The sequence below is a fragment of the Ranitomeya imitator genome, chromosome 1 (assembly GCF_032444005.1).
Source record: "Ranitomeya imitator isolate aRanImi1 chromosome 1, aRanImi1.pri, whole genome shotgun sequence".
NCBI lineage: Eukaryota > Metazoa > Chordata > Amphibia > Anura > Dendrobatidae > Ranitomeya > Ranitomeya imitator.
In genome coordinates this window covers 1,178,228,273-1,178,252,510 of record NC_091282.1, presented here as the reverse complement: position 1 = coordinate 1,178,252,510, position 24,238 = coordinate 1,178,228,273, and positions in this window count along the sequence as shown.

Below are 24,238 nucleotides of genomic sequence, written 5' to 3'. Positions count from 1 at the left end.
CATATGAGAACCGTTAAACAAAGTAAAAAAAAAAAATATATAAAAATTTTCTTTTCCCAAATCGTACTTAAAAACGTAAAAAAACAAGACGTAAAAATAAGAAAAAAGATTTGGTATTGCTACATGTGTAAATGTCCGAACTAATAAAATGTGAAATAATATTTGTTTCATGGTGAAACATGAAACACAAAGAAAATAAAGAGATCAGAAAGTCATTTGGACCCCAAAATGATTCTATCGAAAACTGCAGCTTTTACCACAAAGAAAAAACAAGCCCTGACACAACCTATCGACCGAAAAATAAAATGTTATAGCTCTTAGAAGATGAGGAGTAAAAATGTGATGCAAAGAGAATCCCAGTTGGACTTTGTCACCCATGGGTGTGCATACAACAGGAGCCGGCCCTCTCTAAGGCAGGGGTGTCAAACTGCATTCCTCGAGGGCTGCAAACAGGTCATGTTTTCAGGATTTCCTTGTACTGCACAGGTGATAATTTAATCACCAACTCATTATTTGTGTAGGTGATTAAATTATCACCTGTGCAGTACAAGGAAATCCTGAAAACACGACCTGTTTGCAGCCCTCGAGGAATGCAGTTTGACACCCCTGCTCTAAGGTATGTGCACACTAATGAGGCAATTTATCAAAGCTTTGTCACCAGATATGAAAAAAAAATGTTTTAAAGTGACTTTTTTGTGCAAAAAAAAAAGTGTAACTTTTGACATTGTCACACGATTTTCGCCCACCTAAGAGGGCAGATATGTGGTGGGATAGGGGCATGGTGACCACCACTTGCGAAATTCATGACGAGCAAGACTCGAGTGAGACTAGAGATACAGAGGCGCACGCAACTACGTGCCTCGCCTGATTCATTAGGAGGCAAATTAATAATTCAGGAGCGTCCGCTCCAACACACCCCCTCATCAATACAAGGCAGAAAATAGTCGGTCTTGATCAATAGGGGCCTCAGTCTTTTTGCTGAGTTGTCGGAGCACAAACTTCGGCCTACAAAAAAACTATGAGTTTCCTCTTCAGTTTCCGCTCTAAAAATTCTGCAAAAAAACTAAAAAAATGAAAACAAACGAGTTTTATATATAGAAAAAAACCTTTTCACCATCCTAAACTAAAAAAAAATAACAACTTTTCCCTCTGTAAAGGATTCACATTCTGTTCAGCAGGTGACCTAAGGTGAACTAAGAGAAGGCATATACAGTAGGTAGGCGATGCCATCACTTACTGATTGATGGGGGTCTATCTGCCTGGATCCCACTGATCTTTTGAATGAATGGATCTCAGCGCCAGTTGAGCGCTGCATCTCCTTCATTGATTTTTCCTACATTGTGGCGTTCGTCTCTGTGAACCCGCTGTGCAGAGAACTACAACACAACCCCCATTCACTGCTTAAATTGCTTCTTTATTGTGGATATTCTCTAAACGTAGCCATCTCTGCTGCTCAATAGCCCATCGAGGTATAAATAAATATATTCCCCAGTGTGACATTTGTATAGAGTAAAATACATATACACACATTATGCTTTTTATACCTTTACAAGCAACTCGCTGCACTAAATGAGCATCGCAGTGGTCAAATCAATCATCCTCATTTATCACTGTCTTTATGCTTTTGATTACTACTTGAAATCGTATGCATGTATTTCATTGAGTCAATTAACAGAGAGATCTTTGGACCCATATTTCTCCACTGTTCTTTCAGCATTGCATTAAGATTGCCTTTAAAATTGCTTTCAGAGTGGTATCTGATGAGCAATTCATAAAACATAGAAAATCCTTAGAAAACGACCTTCAATTAATATTTCAGAATGTCATCCCTTTTGCAAAATTGCTCTTCTTGATTACTCCAATCCCAATATGGAATAATCCGCCGTTCTACTCATGCCGTGTCATTTTTTTTTCTCACTATTAAACCAATTTAATTATATTTTGCTTAAAAAGTCACCACTTTGACATATCATCAATTATAGCCAACATGCTGTGAAGGTCATAGCTATTATAGAGCAATTTTCTGACGCTTTATTTGATTAGGACATTTAATAGACAATTATGTAAACATGCAAGCAGTCGTCTTCATCATATACACCAGACCTTGGACAGAGCGATCATTTATACACAGTTGGAAAGAAAAAAAAAATAGACCCTAAGCCGTTATTGTATTTACATTTTTTTTGTCTATTCTTTTATGTTATTAGCCTGTTTTATAATTGTGTCTTATTCTCTTTTTAATTTTCACCTTTTTTAAAGTCTATATATTTGTATTTTCTACATTCACCATTGGGCTATTCCCAAAACTAGCAACAAGTTATTACTTAAGGTACCGTCACACTAGACGATATCGCTAGCAATCCGTGATGTTGCAGCGTCCTCGCTAGCGATATCGTCCAGTGTGACAGGCAGCAGCGATCAGGCCCCTGCTGTGCTGTCGCTGGTCGGGGAAGAAAGTCCAGAACTTTGTTTCGTCGCTGGATCTCCCGCTGACATCGCTGAATCGGCGTGTGTGACGCCGATTCAGCGATGTCTTCGCTGGTAACCAGGGTAAACATCGGGTAACTAAGTGCAGGGCCGCGCTTAGTAACCCGATGTTTACCCTGGATACCATCCTAAAAGTAAAAAAAACAAACGCTACATACTTACCTACCGCTGTCTGTCCCCGGCGCTCTGCTTCTCTGCTCTGGCTGTGAGCACAGCGGCCGGAAAGCAGAGCGGTGACGTCACCGCTCTGCTTTCCGGCTGCCCGGTGCTCACAGCCAGAGCAGAGAAGTGCAGTGTGGTGGCTCAGTGGTTAGCACTGCAGCCTTGTAGTGCTGGGGTCCTGGGTTAAAAAAAAAACCAAGGATAACATCTGCAAGGAGTTTGTATCCCCTCCCTGTAGTTGCATAGGTTTCCTCCAATGAGGACAGTGCTGATAATGTTTGTAAAGTGCTGTGGAATTAATGGCGCTATATAAATGAGTAAAATAAGTAAATAAATAAATAGGTAAGTGGTTTGTTCTAGAGTCTATGTCCAAGCATTTTCACATAGAGATAATATGACATTTGAACAAGCACACAGCTCAGAACAGAGCAGAGAACTGCTCAGAAAGCTGACGGCTGGTGATTTAGAACTGCATCTTTTCAGAAGATTGACCTCGGGGAGATCAAAACATGTTTTGATCTTCCCGAGGTCATTCATCCTTATGTTTATAGTCCTTTTACTAGGCACTGCTCCTAATAGCCAGTTTTCTATTCCACACTGATGAGGGGCAAATACCCCGAAACAGCTGTCTGTGGATGGATACCATGTTTTGGCATAGGGGGTTTTCCTTTTTGGATGCTGCCCTTCCCGTGGTTGTTCCTTCCCAGTGAAAAACCCAGCTATTTATTGCTTGCGTTGAGAAACACGTGATGGTGTCTCTGTGGCTTTTCTACATGTCTTTTCAGAAGATGACAGGGAGTGGTAAGGAGAGAGGTGAGCAGCTAACTGCTGTATAGAAATCAACTGGACTGGAGATAGTTGCCTGGGATGTTAAGAGTCAACCCATTTCCTGCAAACTAACTACTGCATAATTTCAGCTAGGGGCTGGGCTCCATGGAAACAAGCTGTACACTATAAAAGATGAAATCTCTCCTTGCAGGGGAATGACAGCAGTTAAAAAAAGAGCAAATCAATTACAAACTTGTTTATTTCTTGCAATTTAACTAATTAATGCCATTTAAGAACTTGAAAACACTCCTTTAACTCTTTAAGGAGGACTATGAGCTCTGAATCAGATTAAATGTCTGCAGACCTCCATAATGATCTATTAAGAAACTAATTAGCACAGAATGTTGGGCCTATAAATGAAATGATATCAAAAGGTGGACCTTCAATTTATCCTCTTTATTTCTTGTTTGTTTTGGGGGAAAATTAATGGTGTCAATTAAAAAGAAACCTCATATGAAAATTAGAGATACATCTGCACTAAATAATATCTACACTGAGAGCACGTGACACCCAATGACTTCACTAAATACTAAAAGAATAAACTCAATGACAACTCTAAAAGTGTTAAAGAGAAAAGTCAATTTATTGAAAATTGTTAAAATACCCACAGGCAATAAAAAAAAGCTAAAGCTAAAATAAGCATAAGTTATAAATTGCACATACATTAATATCTCTCGCCCTGATATGAAACTTGCTATGGATGATCCCAACAAATCACCGCAAAAAATTGCGAATAATAGCTGACTCACAAATAACATTGAGTTTTATAAAACATGAACATGAAATATATACTCACTAAATACATACTGGTTGAGAACGCATCCAAGAGAATAATTACCCAATTATTATTGTACAGGCATTGTACAGACCCGCAAAGCTGGAAACCAGCAGTTTGAAGTCCCAAATGATGTGTAGTGGATGTAACATATAATTGATAGAATGCACAGATATGGACGTTTTAGATTTTGTCTCAATCCACAAGAGACTATGTTCAGACGCCGATGGTTTTGCAGTTCATCAGCTTACCGTAATTTGTGTGCAGTTTGGTTTTTTTTGTTATTAATTACATGTCCTGATCTGGTATTTGGCTCGCACTCTCCATTCAATAAGGCCACATTCACTTATTCAGTATTGGGTCAGTATTTTACATTATTTGTAAGCTAAAACCAGGAGTGGATGATAAATCCAGAAGTGGTGATGTGTTTCTATTATACTTTCCCTCTGATTGTTCCTCTCCTGGCTTCAGCTTACATTTACTTATGTAAAATACTGAACGTGGCGTCAGTCTCTCAGAATAAATTCAGTAAATAGCAATAAGAGATTATATTGTTAAAATTATACTTTTAATAGTAATGTTTAAAAATAAGGATGTACCCATAATAATGACCAAGATCCTATGCAAACTGTTTACAGTACAAAGGACATAAATCGGTATATGAAAGCATAACATAGATGCTATAAAGGGTAATTCTAATACTATTAGTACTAGTAATAGTAAATTGTGGCAGTCTCGCCAAATCCAGAAGACAGGTTGTTGTAATTCATGGAACCACTTGAGGGGCCACATCAGCACAGAGGTCATCAGTGTTTTTCACAGATGGATAGAAAGTAAATAAATGACAAAGCTTCTCCTATACATTGCAATGTTAAACATGTACAGCACACAGATGGTATACGTATGCCATCCATGTGCTGTACATCTTTTTCATGGACCCTTGCACTTGTATAGGTCCTTGTCATAGTCAATTAACCATATAATTTAATATAACTGGAATACTGTGTCCAGTTCTGGGCACCACATTTAAAAAAAAAAAGACATTAAATAGCTGGAGCAAGTTCAGAGAAGAGCTACCAGGATGGTGAGCGGACTGCAAACTATGTCCTACAAGGAGCGGTTAAAGGATCTGGGATCCTAACAAAGGCTAGGAAGAGACTTAATAGCTGTCTACAACTATCTGAAGGGCTGATGGAAACACGAGTAACAATGGAATGAAGCTGAAATGGAGAAGGAACAGATTAGATATTAGAAAAAACGTTTTGACAGTGAGGGTGATCAATGAGTGGAACAGGCTGCCATGAGAGGCGGTGAGTTCTCCTTCAATGGAAGACTTCATACAGAGGCTGGACAGACATCTGTCTGAGACAGTTTAGTGAATACTTCATTGAGCAGGGGGTTGGACACGATAACCCTGGAGGTCCCTTCCAACGCTAACATTCTATGATTCTATGATTATTCCCAGAAGCCACCAGCTTTTGGTCATAGTCGTACACGGGGCAGCTTCAGTCACTGCTCATTACACAGTGAGTGGTGGCTGTATCCACGCCACTTTGACAGCTCGCTTTGCAGTGCATCTGTGTAGAGTGAGCTGTCAAACCGGCCAGGTGAACTTACAGCTGTTATGGCCTCGGGTCCTTACCCGTCTGTTTATGGCGCCTCACTGACGTAGTCCCTTGCTGCTCTCTGACTGACTTATCGGGCTCACGGCGGGTCGGCAGTTCGCGCATGCGCAGCCGCGCTTCTCCCGCTGCTAAGATCCATGGGAGGTCATGACCCGGTTGCTCCACCCCTTCATGGCGGCGCCCACCGGGTATTTCTGCTCAGTGTCTTCTGAGGTAAGACGCCTGTTTATCGTATGCTGTTGTATATTTATCCTGGGAATAATATTGTAATCTAGCTGAAGAGCACGAAGTTGCCTGGGCATAGTAAATATCTGTGGTTAGTTATAGCACCTCACTTCTCTTATTTTCTCTCACGCCTCTCATTTTCCCCCTCATATCTTTCATTTTCCCCCCTCACATCTCTCATTTTCTCCCTCACAACTCTCATTTTCCCCCTCACACCTCTTATTTTTACCCTCACTCCTCTCATTCCCCAATAACACTTGTCATTTCAACCTCACATCTGTCATTTTCCGATCACTCCACTATTTTCCTTCACTCCTCTCATTTTGCACTCACACCTTTTTATTTTCACCTCACACCTCTCATTTTTACCTCACACCTCTCATTTTCACCTCACACCTCTCATTTTCCCCTCAGTATATACATGTTTGTCATCTCCCTTATTTATAGTATACACCTGTATGTCATCACCTGTATATAGTATATACTTGTATGTCATTTCCCCTGTATATAATATATACCTGTATGTCATCTCCCCTGTAAATAGTATATACTTGCTGTATGTCATCTCCTCCTGTATATTGTATATACCTATGTGTCATCTCCTCCTGTATATAGTATACACCTGTATGTCATCTCTTCTGTATATAGTATATACCTGTATGTCATCTCCTATATATAGTATTTACCTGTATGTCATCTCCTGTATATAGTATATACCTGTATGTCATTTCCCCTGTATATAATATATACCTGCTGTATGTCATCTCCTCCTCTATATACCTACTGTATGTGTCATCTCCTCTTTTATATAGTATATACCTGTATGTCATCTCCTCCTGTATATAGTATATACGTGTGTCTTTGCCTCCTGTATATAGTATATACCTGTATGTCATCTCCTCCTATATATAGTATATACCTGTATACCTGTATGTCATCTCCTCCTGTATATAGTATATACCTGTAAGTCATCTCCTCCTGTATATAGTATATACCTGTGTGTCATCTGCTCCTGTATATAGTATATACCTGTGTGACATCTCCCCTGTATATAGTATGTACCTGTATGTCATCTCCTCCTGTATTAGACCTCATTCACACGTTATTTGCTCAGTATTTTTACCTCAGTATTTGTAAGCTAAATTGGCAGCCTGATAAATCCCCAGCCAACAGGAAGCCCTCCCCCCTGGCAGTATATATTAGCTCACACATACACATAATAGACAGGTCATGTGACTGACAGCTGCCGTTTTTCCTATATGGTACATTTGTTGCTCTTGTAGTTTGCTTATTAATCAGATTTTTATTTTTGAGGGATAATACCAGACTTGTGTGTGTTTTAGGGCGAGTTTCATGTGTCAAGTTGTGTGTGTTGAGTTGCATGTGGCGACATGCATGTAGCGACTTTTGTGAGATGAGTTTTGTATGGCGACATGAGTGTAGCAACTTTTTGTGTGTCGAGTTGCATGTGACAGGTTAGTGTAGCAAGTTGTGTGCAGCTAATTTTGTGCATGGCGAGTTTTGCGCGTGGCAACTTTTGCATGTGTTGCAAGTTTTGTGCATGTGGCAATTTTTCTGCGTGTGCAAGTTTTGCGTGTGGCGAGTTTTCCATGAGGTGAGTTTTGCACGTGTGGTTAGTTTTGCTTGAGCCTAGTTTTGCATGTGGCGAGTTTTGCATGTGGCGAATTTTGCGCGTGGCGAGTTTTGAGCGGTGACTTTTGTGTTTCGACTTTTATGTGGCGAGGTTGGTGTATGTTTGCTGAAATGTGTGCTGGGGGTGGTATATGTGTTCAAGCACGTGGTAGTGTGTGGCGCATTTTGTGTGTGTTCATATCCCCGTGTGTGGTGAGTATCCCATGTCGGGGCCCCACTTTAGCAACTGTACAGTATATACTCTTTGGCGCCATCACTCTCATTCTTTAAGTCCCCCTTGTTCACATCTGGCAGCTGTCAATTCTCCTCCATCACTTTTCCTTTCACTTTTTCCCCATTATGTAGATAGGGACAAAAATTTTTGGTGAATTGAAACGCGCGGGGTTAAAATTTTGCTTCACAACATAGCCTATGACGCTCTCGGGGTCCAGATGTGTGACTGTGCAAAATTTTGTGGCTGTAGCTGCGACTGTGAAGTGTAATGTGTTCTGGTGATACCTGGTCAAGAGAACTCCTTAGTGCCATCAGACGTACCGCCACTCTCCTTAGCGGCAGAGTGCCATACTGCAACGACCAGGTCTCTGGGGCGCTGCACTTTCCCCCGGTTAAATCCAGTACTCCTGGACTGGGAAGAAGAACAACAATATAATACATACAAAATTTTTGAAAAGCTTAGAACAAGTTAATAGAAAAGGTGCTTCCCTTTGTGGGAGGTAAGGACACTTGAACGTTACAAACAAAAAACAGGATTAAATATTTTTAAATAACATTTTGACTATAAATAACTCTCAGTACCCAGCCGGGTATTCTACCAAGTGCAAACTTTGAACAATAAGTCAACTTTTCCTTTAAGGACGTATACGCTGAACCCACTAAAGGCCTACTATAAAATGCTATATAAATAACTCAACTTTTCTTTCCGTTCTAACTTCCCCAATGCAGGACCGCCTAGCTCCTTGGCTGGGCCTACTGTCATTGTACCGACCATCTTTCTACAGTTCTCAGGAGGACTCTCTCTCTAACCCCTACGGGTTCACTTCAAGCTTTCCTGTCCTCAGTCTCTGTCAACATTATCAAACTTTTTACATTTTTAACATTATTAACGTTTCAACTTTTATTAATGCAATCATGTAAACATTCCCTTTAAGAGGGACCCCAAGTCTCTAGTGCAGATTCTCTCTCTGTCTGCAAGTTCACTGCAAGCAAGACCTTCTGCGTCATGTCTTCGCAAAGTCTTCTTTCGCTTGTAAAACCAGTAGGGAGCACCTTTAAGAAGGTGCAAACTATATACAAAACAGTTCTGAATCATTCACCGTCCATGATCCGGCAGTCTTTGAAACAATGATGAACTTTGTGCAAAAGGTAGAAAAAGAAATAGAAAACAATAGGGATCCCGGGTAAACAAAGGGACCCCTTTAAGAAATAACCCTGGTCGGGTTTAAAGTAGCAGCAACAGCAGGAAACAGTTAACTATGTACATATTCGGATCTCCGAGGTTTATTTCCTCGGCGTTAGATTGCAAGGCATCCGTTGGTAGCGAACACTCCCCGGCCTGGAAAGATCTGTGTTCGACCTCTCATCCGATACGGTGTCAATGTCACTAATCAGTTTTTCAGGTATCATCTGGGTTCGAATGTCAATTTTGGTAGTAGGTTCAGTAGCGGCAATAATGCCCACTATGGTAGCAGTATTAGGGTTTGTCAGTTCAGAGTTAGTCTTAGTCATGGCAGCAGGTGGCGCTGCTACGGAACTTATCAGTAGGTCTTCTGTCACTGGGGCAGAGTCATTCTTCATACCTGCTTCAGATGCGGTCCCTCCTATGCCGGCCTGCTCCGTCTCCGCTGGGATCTGGAACGCTGACTGCGGGGCCTTGCGCTGTGGCATCGTCATCTCTGTTTGCAGTATCTCGCTTTTCGGCACAGCCTTACTTTCTGGCTTCAGAGCGCTGGAACTTCTTTCTCGCTCCGGACCACACGAGGCTGCCGACAGACGTCTGATGAGGCCCTCGGTGACGATCTCCTTCCACCCAGCCTCAGTGCTCAGCTGCGTCCGTCGGAGTCGATCGCTGAGCTCGTCCACTCCAGCCTGCAGGAAGTCGGGGCCAACAGGTGACGCCTGGCCGCGGTATCTCTCTGGGTAGCTGGGGGAGTCCTCGGCTCCGACACCATGCTCCGGTCCCGGGCGGCTTGTCATGGCTTCCTCCACGTGGGTCACTTCCTGGTCTCTTTCCCGCTCTCTCCTTCGTGGGCGGTTTTGTTTCTTGTTCCTCCGCCCCCCATTGAGGATCAGGAGGCGGATCTCTGCTGTTGACGGACACGTCCTCAAGGTGCAGAAATATTTAGACTGGGCGGCCATTATCTTTCGCGCTCTCCAGCTTACTCACGCCCACTTCCTCGCCCTTCTTCTTCTCCTGCGCTCCTCGTGGCGCTGCAATGGCGGCGGTTTTGGTGGGAATCTTGCGACAGATAGCAATACACAAGACAGTTTGCAATAAATCACTGTCCAACACGTTTCAATCACAGTTCCAAGGCACACATGACCTGATTCTTCAGGCTTAAGTACGATCCTGTTCATGACGCCAAGTTGGATCGCCCCCAGACACAGGGCCACGGGTTCTCGGTACCGGGCCTCTCTGGTTCTGGTTTCCTTCACAGATGGAAATCGTTGCCTACCACTAGCGCCTGTGTGTTGTAGTCCAACCCTGCTGAGCATTCGGAATAGTCCTCACAACTGCTGTTCTCGTTCGTCGTTCTCTACAGCTCTCTCTCTCTCTTTAGTTCCAGATGTTACTAGTTTCTCGTCCCCCAGTATGTTTTGGCTAGGACGCACCCGTACGACAGGAAGACTTGGAGGTCTTCCGGGACCCTAGAGACGCCCCTCTCCCAATGTTGCCCCCTATGTCTTCTTAGGAAATTTAAGGTAGACAGCCAACCTATAATTAACTGTCCGGCGGAGTTTGAAGTAAGGCCTGTAGTCAGTTACTCCTACGGTGTTCTGGCCACCGACTACGCGCCTCAGTAAGATGTTGCCTCTCTCTCTCGGCCCGACTCTTACTGGCTCTCCTTTGTGCTTGATCTCGTTTACACTGTTCCACAATATCCTTCCCTTCGTGTCTTTCTCCTGGATACCGCCGCAGGGTGTGCAGGCGCGGTTCCTGTTATGGCTGGCAATCAGGCAACACAGCGTGCAGTAATCAGCGCACATACAGAGATCTGGCAATAACCAAAAACAATAGGACGAGCTCTGAGACGTGGAATCTCTGTAGACTGCAGTACCTGATCTATCCTCACACAACTATAAACAGCAGTGGATTGCGCCTATCACTACCTATGCAACTCGGCACTGCCTGAGGAGCTGACTAGCCTGAAGATAGAAATACAAGCCTGACTTACCTCAGAGAAATACCCCAAAGGAATAGGCAGCCCCCCACATATAATGACTGTTAGCAAGATGAAAAGACAAACGTAGGAATGAAATAGATTCAGCAAAGTGAGGCCCGATATTCTAGACAGAGCGAGGATAGCAAAGAGAACTATGCAGTCTACAAAAAACCCTAAAACGAAAACCACGCAAAGGGGCAAAAAGACCCACCGTGCCGAACTAACAGCACGGCGGTGCACCCCTTTGCTTCTCAGAGCTTCCAGCAAAAGTAATAGCAAGCTGGACAGAAAAAACAGAAAACAAACTAGAAGCACTTATCTAGCAGAGCAGCAGGACCAAGGAAAGATGCAGTAGCTCAGATCCAACACTGGAACATTGACAAGGAGCAAGGAAGACAGACTCAGGTGGAGCTAAATAGCAAGGCAGCCAACGAGCTCACCAAAACACCTGAGGGAGGAAGCCCAGAGACTGCAATACCACTTGTGACCACAGAAGTGAACTCAGCCACAGAATTCACAACAGTACCCCCCCTTGAGGAGGGGTCACCGAACCCTCACCAGAACCCCCAGGCCGACCAGGATGAGCCATATGAAAGGCACGAACAAGATCTGGGGCATGGACATCAGAGGCAAAAACCCAGGAATTATCTTCCTGAGCATAACCCTTCCATTTGACCAGATACTGGAGTTTCCGTCTAGAGACACGAGAATCCAAAATCTTCTCCACAATATACTCCAATTCCCCCTCCACCAAAACAGGGGCAGGAGGCTCCACAGATGGAACCATAGGTGCCACGTATCTCCTCAACAACGACCTATGGAATACATTATGTATGGAAAAGGAGTCTGGGAGGGTCAGACGAAAAGACACCGGATTGAGAATCTCAGAAATCCTATACGGACCAATAAAACGAGGTTTAAATTTAGGAGAGGAAACCTTCATAGGAATATGACGAGAAGATAACCAAACCAGATCCCCAACACGAAGTCGGGGTCCCACACGGCGTCTGCGATTAGCGAAAAGCTGAGCCTTCTCCTGGGACAAGGTCAAATTGTCCACTACCTGAGTCCAGATCTGCTGCAACCTGTCCACCACAGAATCCACACCAGGACAGTCCGAAGACTCAACCTGTCCTGAAGAGAAACGAGGATGGAACCCAGAATTGCAGAAAAATGGAGAGACCAAGGTAGCCGAGCTGGCCCGATTATTAAGGGCGAACTCAGCCAACGGCAAAAATGACACCCAATCATCCTGGTCAGCGGAAACAAAACATCTCAGATATGTTTCCAAGGTCTGATTGGTTCGTTCGGTCTGGCCATTAGTCTGAGGATGGAAGGCCGAGGAGAAAGATAGGTCAATGCCCATCCTACCACAAAAGGCTCGCCAGAACCTCGAGACAAACTGGGAACCTCTGTCAGAAACAATATTCTCAGGAATGCCATGCAAACGAACCACATGCTGGAAGAACAAAGGCACCAAATCAGAGGAGGAAGGCAATTTAACCAAGGGCACCAGATGGACCATTTTAGAAAAGCGATCACAGACCACCCAAATGACCGACATTTTTTGAGAAACGGGAAGGTCAGAAATGAAATCCATCGAAATATGTGTCCAAGGCCTCTTCGGGACCGGCAAGGGCAAAAGCAACCCACTGGCACGTGAACAGCAGGGCTTAGCCCTAGCACAAATTCCACAGGACTGCACAAAAGCACGCACATCCCGTGACAGAGACGGCCACCAGAAGGATCTAGCAACCAACTCCCTGGTACCAAAGATTCCTGGATGACCGGCCAGCACCGAACAATGAAGTTCAGAGATAACTTTACTAGTCCACCTATCAGGGACGAACAGTTTCTCGGCCGGACAACGATCAGGTTTATTAGCCTGAAATTTCTGCAACACTCTCCGCAAATCAGGGGAGATGGCAGACACAATGACTCCTTCCTTGAGGACACTCGCCGGCTCAGATAACCCCGGAGAGTCGGGCACAAAACTCCTAGACAGAGCATCCGCCTTCACATTTTTAGAGCCCGGAAGGTATGAAATCACAAAATCAAAACGAGCAAAAAACAACGACCAACGGGCCTGTCTAGGATTCAAGCGCTTGGCAGACTCAAGATAAGTAAGGTTCTTATGATCAGTCAAAACCACCACGCGATGCTTAGCACCCTCAAGCCAATGACGCCACTCCTCGAATGCCCACTTCATGGCCAGCAACTCTCGGTTGCCCACATCATAATTACGCTCAGCAGCAGAAAATTTCCTGGAAAAGAAAGCACATGGTTTGAACACTGAGCAACCAGAACCTCTCTGTGACAAAACCGCCCCTGCACCAATCTCAGAAGCATCAACCTCGACCTGGAACGGAAGAGAAACATCAGGTTGACACAACACAGGGGCACAGCAAAAACGACGCTTCAACTCCTGAAAAGCTTCCACGGCAGCAGAAGACCAATTAACCAAATCAGCACCCTTCTTGGTCAAATCGGTCAATGGTCTGGCAATGCTAGAAAAATTACAGATGAAGCGACGATAAAAATTAGCAAAGCCCAGGAATTTCTGCAGACTTTTTAGAGATGTCGGCTGAGTCCAATCCTGGATGGCCTGAACCTTAACCGGATCCATCTCGATAGTAGAAGGGGAAAAGATGAACCCCAAAAATGAAACTTTCTGCACACCGAAGAGACACTTTGATCCCTTCACGAACAAGGAATTAGCACGCAGTACCTGGAAAACCATTCTGACTTGCTTCACATGAGACTCCCAATCATCCGAGAAGATCAAAATGTCATCCAAGTAAACAATCAGGAATTTATCCAGATACTCACGGAAAATGTCATGCATAAAAGACTGAAAAACAGATGGAGCATTGGCAAGTCCGAACGGCATCACCAGATACTCAAAATGACCCTCGGGCGTATTAAATGCCGTTTTCCATTCATCTCCCTGCCTGATTCTCACCAGATTATACGCACCACGAAGATCAATCTTAGTAAACCAACTAGCCCCCTTAATCCGAGCAAACAAGTCAGAAATCAATGGCAAGGGATACTGAAACTTAACAGTGATCTTATTAAGAAGGCGGTAATCAATACACGGTCTTAGCGAACCATCCTTCTTGGCTACAAAAAAGAACCCTGCTCCCAATGGTGACGACGATGGGCGAATATGTCCCTTCTCCAGGGACTCCTTCACATAACTGCGCATAGCGGTGTGTTCAGGTACGGACAAATTAAATAAACGACCCTTAGGGAATTTACTACCAGGAATCAAATCGATAGCACAATCACAATTCCTATGCGGAGGTAGGGCATCAGACTTGGACTCTTCAAATACATCCTGAAAGTCCGACAAGAACTCTGGGATGTCAGAAGGAATGGATGACGAAATAGACAAAAATGGAACATCACCATGTACTCCCTGACAACCCCAGCTGGTTACCGACATAGAGTTCCAATCCAATACTGGATTATGGGTTTGCAGCCATGGCAACCCCAACACGACCACATCATGCAAATTATGCAGTACCAGAAAGCGAATAACTTCCTGATGTGCAGGAGCCATGCACATGGTCAGCTGGGCCCAGTACTGAGGCTTATTCTTGGCCAAAGGTGTAGCATCAATTCCTCTCAACGGAATAGGACACCGCAAAGGCTCCAAGAAAAATCCACAACGTTTAGCATAATCCAAATCCATCAGATTCAGGGCAGCGCCTGAATCCACAAACGCCATGACAGAATACGATGACAAAGAGCACATTAAGGTAATGGACAAAAGGAATTTGGACTGTACAGTACCAATAACGGCAGAGCTATCGAACCGCCTAGTGCGTTTAGGACAATTAGAAATAGCATGAGTAGAATCACCACAATAGAAACACAGTCTGTTCAGACGTCTGTGTTCTTGCCGTTCTACTTTAGTCATAGTCCTGTCGCACTGCATAGGCTCAAATTTACTCTCAGACAATACCGCCAGATGGTGCACAGATTTACGCTCGCGCAAGCGACGACCGATCTGAATGGCCAAGGACATAGACTCATTCAAACCAGCAGGCATAGGAAATCCCACCATTACATCCTTAAGAGCTTCAGAGAGACCCTTTCTGAACAAAGCCGCTAGTGCAGATTCATTCCACAGAGTGAGTACTGACCACTTCCTAAATTTCTGACAATATACTTCTACATCATCCTGACCCTGGCATAAAGCCAGCAGATTTTTCTCAGCCTGATCCACTGAATTAGGCTCATCGTAAAGCAATCCCAGCGCCTGGAAAAATGCATCAACATTACTCAATGCAGAATCTCCTGGTGCAAGAGAAAACGCCCAGTCCTGTGGGTCGCCGCGCAAAAAAGAAATAATAATCAAAACCTGTTGAATAGGATTACCAGAAGAATGAGGTTTCAAGGCCAAAAATAGCTTACAATTATTTCTGAAGCTCAGGAACTTAGTTCTGTCACCAAAAAACAAATCAGGAATCGGAATTCTTGGTTCTAGCATCGATTTCTGATCAATAGTATCTTGAATCTTTTGTACATTTACAACGAGATTATCCATTGAGGAGCACAGAGCCTGAATATCCATGTCCACAGCTGTGTCCTGAAGCACTCTAATGTCTAGGGGAAAAAAAAGACTGAAGACAGAGCTAAGAAAAAAAAATGATGTCAGGATTTCTTTTTTCCCTCTATTGGGAATCATTGGGTTGGCTCCTTGTACTGTTATGGCTGGCAATCAGGCAACACAGCGTGCAGTAATCAGCGCACATACAGAGATCTGGCAATAACCAAAAACAATAGGACGAGCTCTGAGACGTGGAATCTCTGTAGACTGCAGTACCTGATCTATCCTCACACAACTATAAGCAGCAGTGGATTGCGCCTATCACTACCTATGCAACTCGGCACTGCCTGAGGAGCTGACTAGCCTGAAGATAGAAATACAAGCCTGACTTACCTCAGAGAAATACCCCAAAGGAATAGGCAGCCCCCCACATATAATGACTGTTAGCAAGATGAAAAGACAAACGTAGGAATGAAATAGATTCAGCAAAGTGAGGCCCGATATTCTAGACAGAGCGAGGATAGCAAAGAGAACTATGCAGTCTACAAAAAACCCTAAAACGAAAACCACGCAAAGGGGCAAAAAGACCCACCGTGCCGAACTAACAGCACGGCGGTGCACCCCTTTGCTTCTCAGAGCTTCCAGCAAAAGTAATAGCAAGCTGGACAGAAAAAACAGAAAACAAACTAGAAGCACTTATCTAGCAGAGCAGCAGGACCAAGGAAAGATGCAGTAGCTCAGATCCAACACTGGAACATTGACAAGGAGCAAGGAAGACAGACTCAGGTGGAGCTAAATAGCAAGGCAGCCAACGAGCTCACCAAAACACCTGAGGGAGGAAGCCCAGAGACTGCAATACCACTTGTGACCACAGAAGTGAACTCAGCCACAGAATTCACAACAGGTTCCGTTACGTTCTGTTCTGTTCGCTAGGCACCTGCCAGGTTCCCACGCCTGACAGGGACCCCCCTGTGCCTTCTCCCTGCAACACTCCCTGCCACGGGATGTTGCCTGGTTCCAACCCAGTCAGCTTCTGACTAAATTCCTCCCCAGCCCCTAGTTTTACCAATGTGAGGAGTGGCCCAATAAATAAAGCCTATTTCTCCCCCTGGTGGCCGGAGTGTGAAGTGTAATGTGTTCTAGTGATACCTGGTCAGGAGAACTCCTTAGTGCCATCAGATGTACCGCCACTCTTCTTAGCGGCAGAGTGCCATACTGCAACGACCAGGTCTCTGGGGCGCTGCACTAGCACCTCACGTCTCTTATTTTCCCATCATGCCTCTCATTTTCTCCCTTACACCTCTCATTTTCTCCCTTACACCTCTCATTTTCCCCCTCACTCCTCTTATTTTCCCCCTCACTCCTCTCATTCCCCCCTAACACTTGTCATTTCGACCTCACATCTGTCATTTTCTGATCACTCCACTATTTTCCCTCACTCCTCTCATTTTGCACTCACACCTTTTCATTTTCACCTCACACCACTCATTTTCACCTCAGTATATACATGTTTGTCATCTCCCTTATATATAGTATACATCTGTATGTCTTCTTTTGTATATAGTATATAGTATATATAGTATGCCATCTCTGTCATGATCCCAATGGCAGGGGATCACAAAAGGACAAGCACAAAAAACAAAACAAGCTCTAGGGTGATGGAAACTGAGCTGACCGCGATCCTGAACCTAACACACAACTAGCTGTAGCCGGGGAACGTGCCTACGATGATTCCTAGACGTCTCGCGCCAGCCGAAGGACTAACTTCCCCTATTAGAAGAAACACAGACCTCTCTTGCCTCCAGAGAAACACCCCACAGAAATAGCAGCCCCCCACATGTAATGACGGTGAAATGAGAGGAAAGCACATACGTAGTTATGAAAACAGATTCAGCAAAATGAGGCCCGCTAAAGCTAGATAGCAGAGGATACAAAAGTGAACTGCGCGGTCAGCGAAAAACCCTACAAAAAACCATCCTGAAATTACTTGAACTCATGTGCCAACTCATGGAACATGAGGAGTAATATCAGCCCACTAGAGCAACCAGCAAAAAGGAATCACATATCTGCAAGCTGGACTAAGACAAAAATTAAGCAAAACGTGGAACAGGAAAATCAAAAACTTAGCTTGTCCTGAAGATTACAGAAGCGGGAAGCAGAGGTAACAAGACACACTGATTAGATTGATAGCCGGCGAGGAAATGACAAGAAAGCCAGGTTAAATAGGAAACTCCCATATCCTGATAGAACAGGTGGACACCAGAGACCGCAGAAAACACAAGTCACCCAGTACCATCTGTAACCACCAGAGGGAGCCCAAAAACAGAATCCACAACAGTACCCCCCCCTTGAGGAGGGGTCACCGAACCCTCACGAGAACCACCAGGGCGACCAGGATGAGCCCTATGAAATGCACGGACCAAATCAGCAGCATGAACATCAGAGGCAACCACCCAAGAATTATCCTCCTGACCATAACCCTTCCACTTGACCAAATATTGGAGTTTCCGTCTGGAAACACGAGAATCCAAGATCTTCTCCACAACATACTCCAATTCTCCCTCCACCAGTACCGGAGCAGGAGGTTCAAGCGAAGGAACAACAGGTACCTCATACCTCCGCAACAACGACCGATGGAACACATTATGAATAGCAAACGATGCCGGGAGATCCAAACGAAACGACACAGGGTTAAGAATTTCCAAGATCCTATAGGGACCGATGAACCGAGGCTTGAACTTAGGAGAAGAGACCTTCATAGGAACAAAACGAGAAGACAACCACACCAAGTCCCCAACATGAAGTCGAGGACCCATGCGGCGATGGCGATTAGCAAACTGCTGAGCCCTCTCCTGGGACAACTTCAAATTGTCCACCACATGACTCCAAATCTGATGCAATCTATCCACCACCATGTCCACTCCAGGACAATCAGAAGGCTCCACCTGACCAGAGGAAAAACGAGGATGAAACCCCGAATTACAAAAGAAAGGAGACACCAAGGTAGCAGAACTAGCCCGATTATTAAGGGCAAATTCGGCAAGCGGCAAAAAGGTAACCCAGTCATCTTGATCAGCAGAAACAAAACACCTTAAATAAGTTTCCAAGGTCTGATTAGTTCGTTCCGTCTGGCCATTCGTCTGAGGATGGAATGCAGACGAAAAGGACAAATCAATGCCCATCTTAGCACAGAACGTCCGCCAAAATCTAGACACAAACTGGGATCCCCTGTCAGAAACGATGTTCTCCGGAATCCCATGCAAACGAACCACGTTCTGAAAAAACAGAGGGACCAACTCAGAGGAGGAAGGTAACTTAGGCAAGGGTACCAGATGAACCATCTTAGAAAAGCGGTCACACACAACCCAGATGACGGACATTTTTTGAGAGACAGGGAGATCCGAAATAAAGTCCATGGAAATGTGCGTCCAAGGCCTCTTCGGGATAGGCAAAGGTGACAACAATCCACTGGCCCGAGAACAGCAAGACTTAGCCCAAGCGCAAACTTCACAAGACTGCACAAAAGAACGCACATCCCTCGACAAGGAAGGCCACCAAAAAGACCTGGCCACCAAGTCTCTAGTACCAAATATTCCAGGATGACCTGCCAACACAGAAGAATGGACCTCGGAGATGACTCTACTGGTCCAATTATCCGGAACAAACAGTCTTTCAGGCGGACAACGATCAGGTTTATCCGCCTGAAACTCCTGCAAAGCACGTCGCAAATCTGGGGAGACAGCCGACAAAATCACCCCATCCCTAAGGATACCAGTGGGCTCAGAATTTCCAGGGGAGTCAGGCACAAAACTCCTAGAAAGAGCATCCGCCTTCACATTCTTTGAACCTGGCAGGTATGAAACCGCAAAATCGAAATGGGAGAAAAACAGTGACCAACGAGCCTGTCTAGGATTCAGACGCTTGGCAGACTCAAGGTAAATCAGATTTTTGTGATCAGTCAAGACCACCACACGATGTCTAGCACCCTCAAGCCAATGACGCCACTCCTCAAATGCCCACTTCATGGCCAAAAGCTCCCGATTACCAACATCATAATTCCGCTCAGTGGGCGAAAACTTTCTAGAAAAGAACGCACATGGCTTCATCACTGAGCAATCGGAGCTTCTCTGCGACAAAACCGCCCCCGCTCCAATCTCGGAAGCATCAACCTCAACCTGAAAAGGAAGCGAAACATCTGGCTGACGCAACACAGGAGCAGAAGAAAACCGGCGCTTAAGTTCCTGAAAGGCCTCCACAGCCGCAGGAGACCAATCAGCAACATCAGCACCCTTCTTAGTCAAATCCGTCAAAGGCTTAACAACACTAGAAAAATTAGTTATGAAACGACGATAAAAATTAGCAAAGCCCAAGAACTTCTGTAGACTCTTAAGAGATGTAGGCTGCGTCCAGTCACAAATAGCCTGAACCTTGACGGGATCCATCTCAATAGTAGAAAGGGAAAAAATATACCCCAAAAAAGAAATCTTCTGGACTCCAAAGAGACACTTTGAATCTTTTACAAACAAAGAATTGGCCCGCAGGACCTGAAACACCTTCCTGACCTGCTGAACATGGGACTCCCAGTCATCAGAAAAAACCAAAACATCATCCAAATACACAATCATAAATTTATCCAGATATTCACGGAAAATATCGTGCATAAAGGACTGGAAGACAGAAGGAGCATTAGAAAGTCCAAAAGGCATCACCAAATACTCAAAATGGCCCTCAGGCGTATTAAATGCGGTTTTCCACTCATCACCCCGCTTTATCCGCACAAGATTATACGCACCCCGAAGATCAATCTTAGTGAACCATTTAGCCCCCTTAATGCGAGCGAACAAATCAGTCAACAATGGCAAAGGATACTGATATTTGACTGTAATCTTATTCAAAAGACGGTAATCTATACAAGGCCTCAAGGAACCATCTTTTTTGGCCACGAAAAAAAAACCTGCTCCCAAAGGGGACGAAGATGGACGGATATGTCCCTTTTCCAAGGACTCCTTAACATAATCCCGCATAGCAGTATGCTCTGGCACTGACAGATTGAACAAACGTCCTTTAGGAAATTTACTGCCAGGAATCAAATCTATAGCACAATCGCAATCCCTGTGAGGAGGAAGCGAATTGAGCTTAGGCTCCTCAAAAACATCCCGATAATCAGACAAAAATACAGGAACCTCAGAAGGAGTAGATGAAGCGATAGAAATCGGAGGAGCATCATCATGAACCCCCTGACATCCCCAGCTTAACACAGACATCGTTTTCCAGTCCAAGACTGGGTTATGAGTTTGTAACCATGGCAGACCAAGCACTAAGACATCATGTAAATTATACAGTACCAAGAAGCGAATCACCTCCTGATGAACGGGAGTCATATGCATGGTCACTTGTGTCCAGTACTGAGGTTTGTTCATAGCCAAAGGTGTAGAGTCAATTCCTTTCAAAGGAATAGGGACTTCCAGAGGCTCCAGACTAAACTCACAGCGGTTGGCAAATGACCAATCCATAAGACTCAGGGCAGCGCCTGAATCCACATAGGCATCGACGAAAATGGCTGATAATGAACAAATCAGAGTCACAGACAGAATGAACTTAGACTGTAAAGTACTAATGGCAACAGACTTATCAACTTTTTTTGTGCGTTTAGAGCATGCTGATATAACATGAGCTGAATCACCACAATAAAAACACAACCCATTTTTCCGCCTATAGTTTTGCCGTTCACTTCTGGACTGAATTCTATCACATTGCATTGTCTCAGGTGCCTGTTCAGAAGACACCGCCAAATGGTGCACAGGTTTGCGCTCCCGTAAACGCCGATCAATCTGAATAGCCATAGTCATAGACTCATTCAGACCTGTAGGCGCAGGGAACCCCACCATAACATCTTTAATGGCCTCAGAAAGGCCATCTCTGAATCTTGCAGCCAGGGCGCACTCATTCCACTGAGTAAGCACTGACCACTTCCGAAATTTCTGACAATATATTTCTGCTTCATCTTGCCCCTGAGAGAGAGCCAATAAAGCTTTTTCAGCCTGAATCTCTAGGTTAGGTTCCTCATAGAGCAAACCCAATGCCAGAAAAAACGCATCCACATTGAGCAACGCAGGATCCCCTGGTGCCAATGCAAATGCCCAATTCTGAGGGTCACCCCGCAGGAAAGATATAACAATTTTGACTTGCTGAGCAGGGTCTCCAGAGGAGCGAGATTTTAAAGAAAGAAACAACTTGCAATTGTTCCTAAAATTCAGAAAACTAGATCTATCTCCAGAAAAAAACTCTGGGATAGGAATTCTAGGTTCAGACATAGGAGCATGTACAACAAAATCTTGTATATTTTGAACCTTAGCAGCAAGATTATTCAGGCTGGAAGCCAAACTCTGGACGTCCATGATAAACAGCTGAGGTCAGAGCCATTCAGGGATTAAGAGGAGGTAAGACGCAGCCAGGCTGCAATTAAGGCTAGGCAGCAAACTCTGAGGGGAAAAAAAAAAAAAAAAACTTCCTCAGACTACTTTTCCTCCTACTTCAGCCAATATGATTACCACTTTTTGGCCGGCTATACTGTCATGATCCCAATGGCAGGGGATCACAAAAGGACAAGCACAAAAAACAAAACAAGCTCTAGGGTGATGGAAACTGAGCTGACTGCGATCCTGAACCTAACACACAACTAGCTGTAGCCGGGGAACGTGCCTACGATGATTCCTAGACGTCTCGCGCCAGCCGAAGGACTAACTTCCCCTATTAGAAGAAACACAGACCTCTCTTGCCTCCAGAGAAACACCCCACAGAAATAGCAGCCCCCCACATGTAATGACGGTGAAATGAGAGGAAAGCACATACGTAGTTATGAAAACAGATTCAGCAAAATGAGGCCCGCTAAAGCTAGATAGCAGAGGATACAAAAGTGAACTGCGCGGTCAGCGAAAAACCCTACAAAAAACCATCCTGAAATTACTTGAACTCATGTGCCAACTCATGGAACATGAGGAGTAATATCAGCCCACTAGAGCAACCAGCAAAAAGGAATCACATATCTGCAAGCTGGACTAAGACAAAAATTAAGCAAAACGTGGAACAGGAAAATCAAAAACTTAGCTTGTCCTGAAGATTACAGAAGCGGGAAGCAGAGGTAACAAGACACACTGATTACATTGATAGCCGGCGAGGAAATGACAAGAAAGCCAGGTTAAATAGGAAACTCCCATATCCTGATAGAACAGGTGGACACCAGAGACCGCAGAAAACACAAGTCACCCAGTACCATCTGTAACCACCAGAGGGAGCCCAAAAACAGAATCCACAACACATCTCCCCTGTAAATAGTATCTAGCTGCTGTATGTCATCTCCTCCTGTATAATGTATATACCCATGTGTCATCTCCTCCTGTATATATTATATACCTGTATGTCATCTCCTCCTATATATAGTATATACCTGTATGTCTATCTCCTGTATATAGTATATACCTGTATGTCATCTCCCCTGTATATAGTATATAAATGCTGTATGTCCTCTCCTCTATACCTATGTGTCATCTCCTCTTTTATATAGTATATACCTGTATGTCATCTCCTCCTGTATATAGTATATACGTGTGTCATCTCCTCCTGTATATAGTATGTACCTGTGAGTCATCTCCTCCTGTATATAGTATATACCTGTGTATCATCTGCTCATGTATAAAGTATATACCTGTGTGTCATCTCCTCCAGTATATAGTATATACCTTTATGTCATCTCCACCTGTATATAGTATATACCTGTGTGTCATCTCATCCTGTATATAGTATATACCTGTGTGTCATCTCTTCCTGTATATAGTATATACGTGTCATCTCCTCCTGTATATAGTATATACCTTTATGTCATCTCCACCTGTATATAGTATATACCTTTATGTCATCTCCTCCTATATATAGTATATACCTGTATGTCTATCTCCTGTATATAGTATATACCTGTATGTCATCTCCCCTGTATATAGTATATAAATGCTGTATGTCCTCTCCTCCTCTATACCTATGTGTCATCTCCTCTTTTATATAGTATATACCTGTATGTCATCTCCTCCTGTATATAGTATATACGTGTGTCATCTCCTCCTGTATATAGTATGTACCTGTAAGTCATCTCCTCCTGTATATAGTATATACCTGTGTATCATCTGCTCCTGTATAAAGTATATACCTGTGTGTCATCTCCTCCAGTATATAGTATATACCTTTATGTCATCTCCACCTGTATATAGTATATACCTGTGTGTCATCTCCACTTTATATAGTTTATACCTGTGTGTCATCGCCCCTGCATATAGTATGTACCTGTATGTCATCTCCCCTGTATATAGTATATACCAGGATGTCATCTCCTCCTGTATATAGTATATACCTGTGTGTCATCTCATCCTGTATATAGTATATACCTGTGTGTCATCTCTTCCTGTATATAGTATATACGTGTCATCTCCTCCTGTATATAGTATATACCTGTAAGTCATCTCCTCCTGTATATACTGTAGTATATACCTGTGTG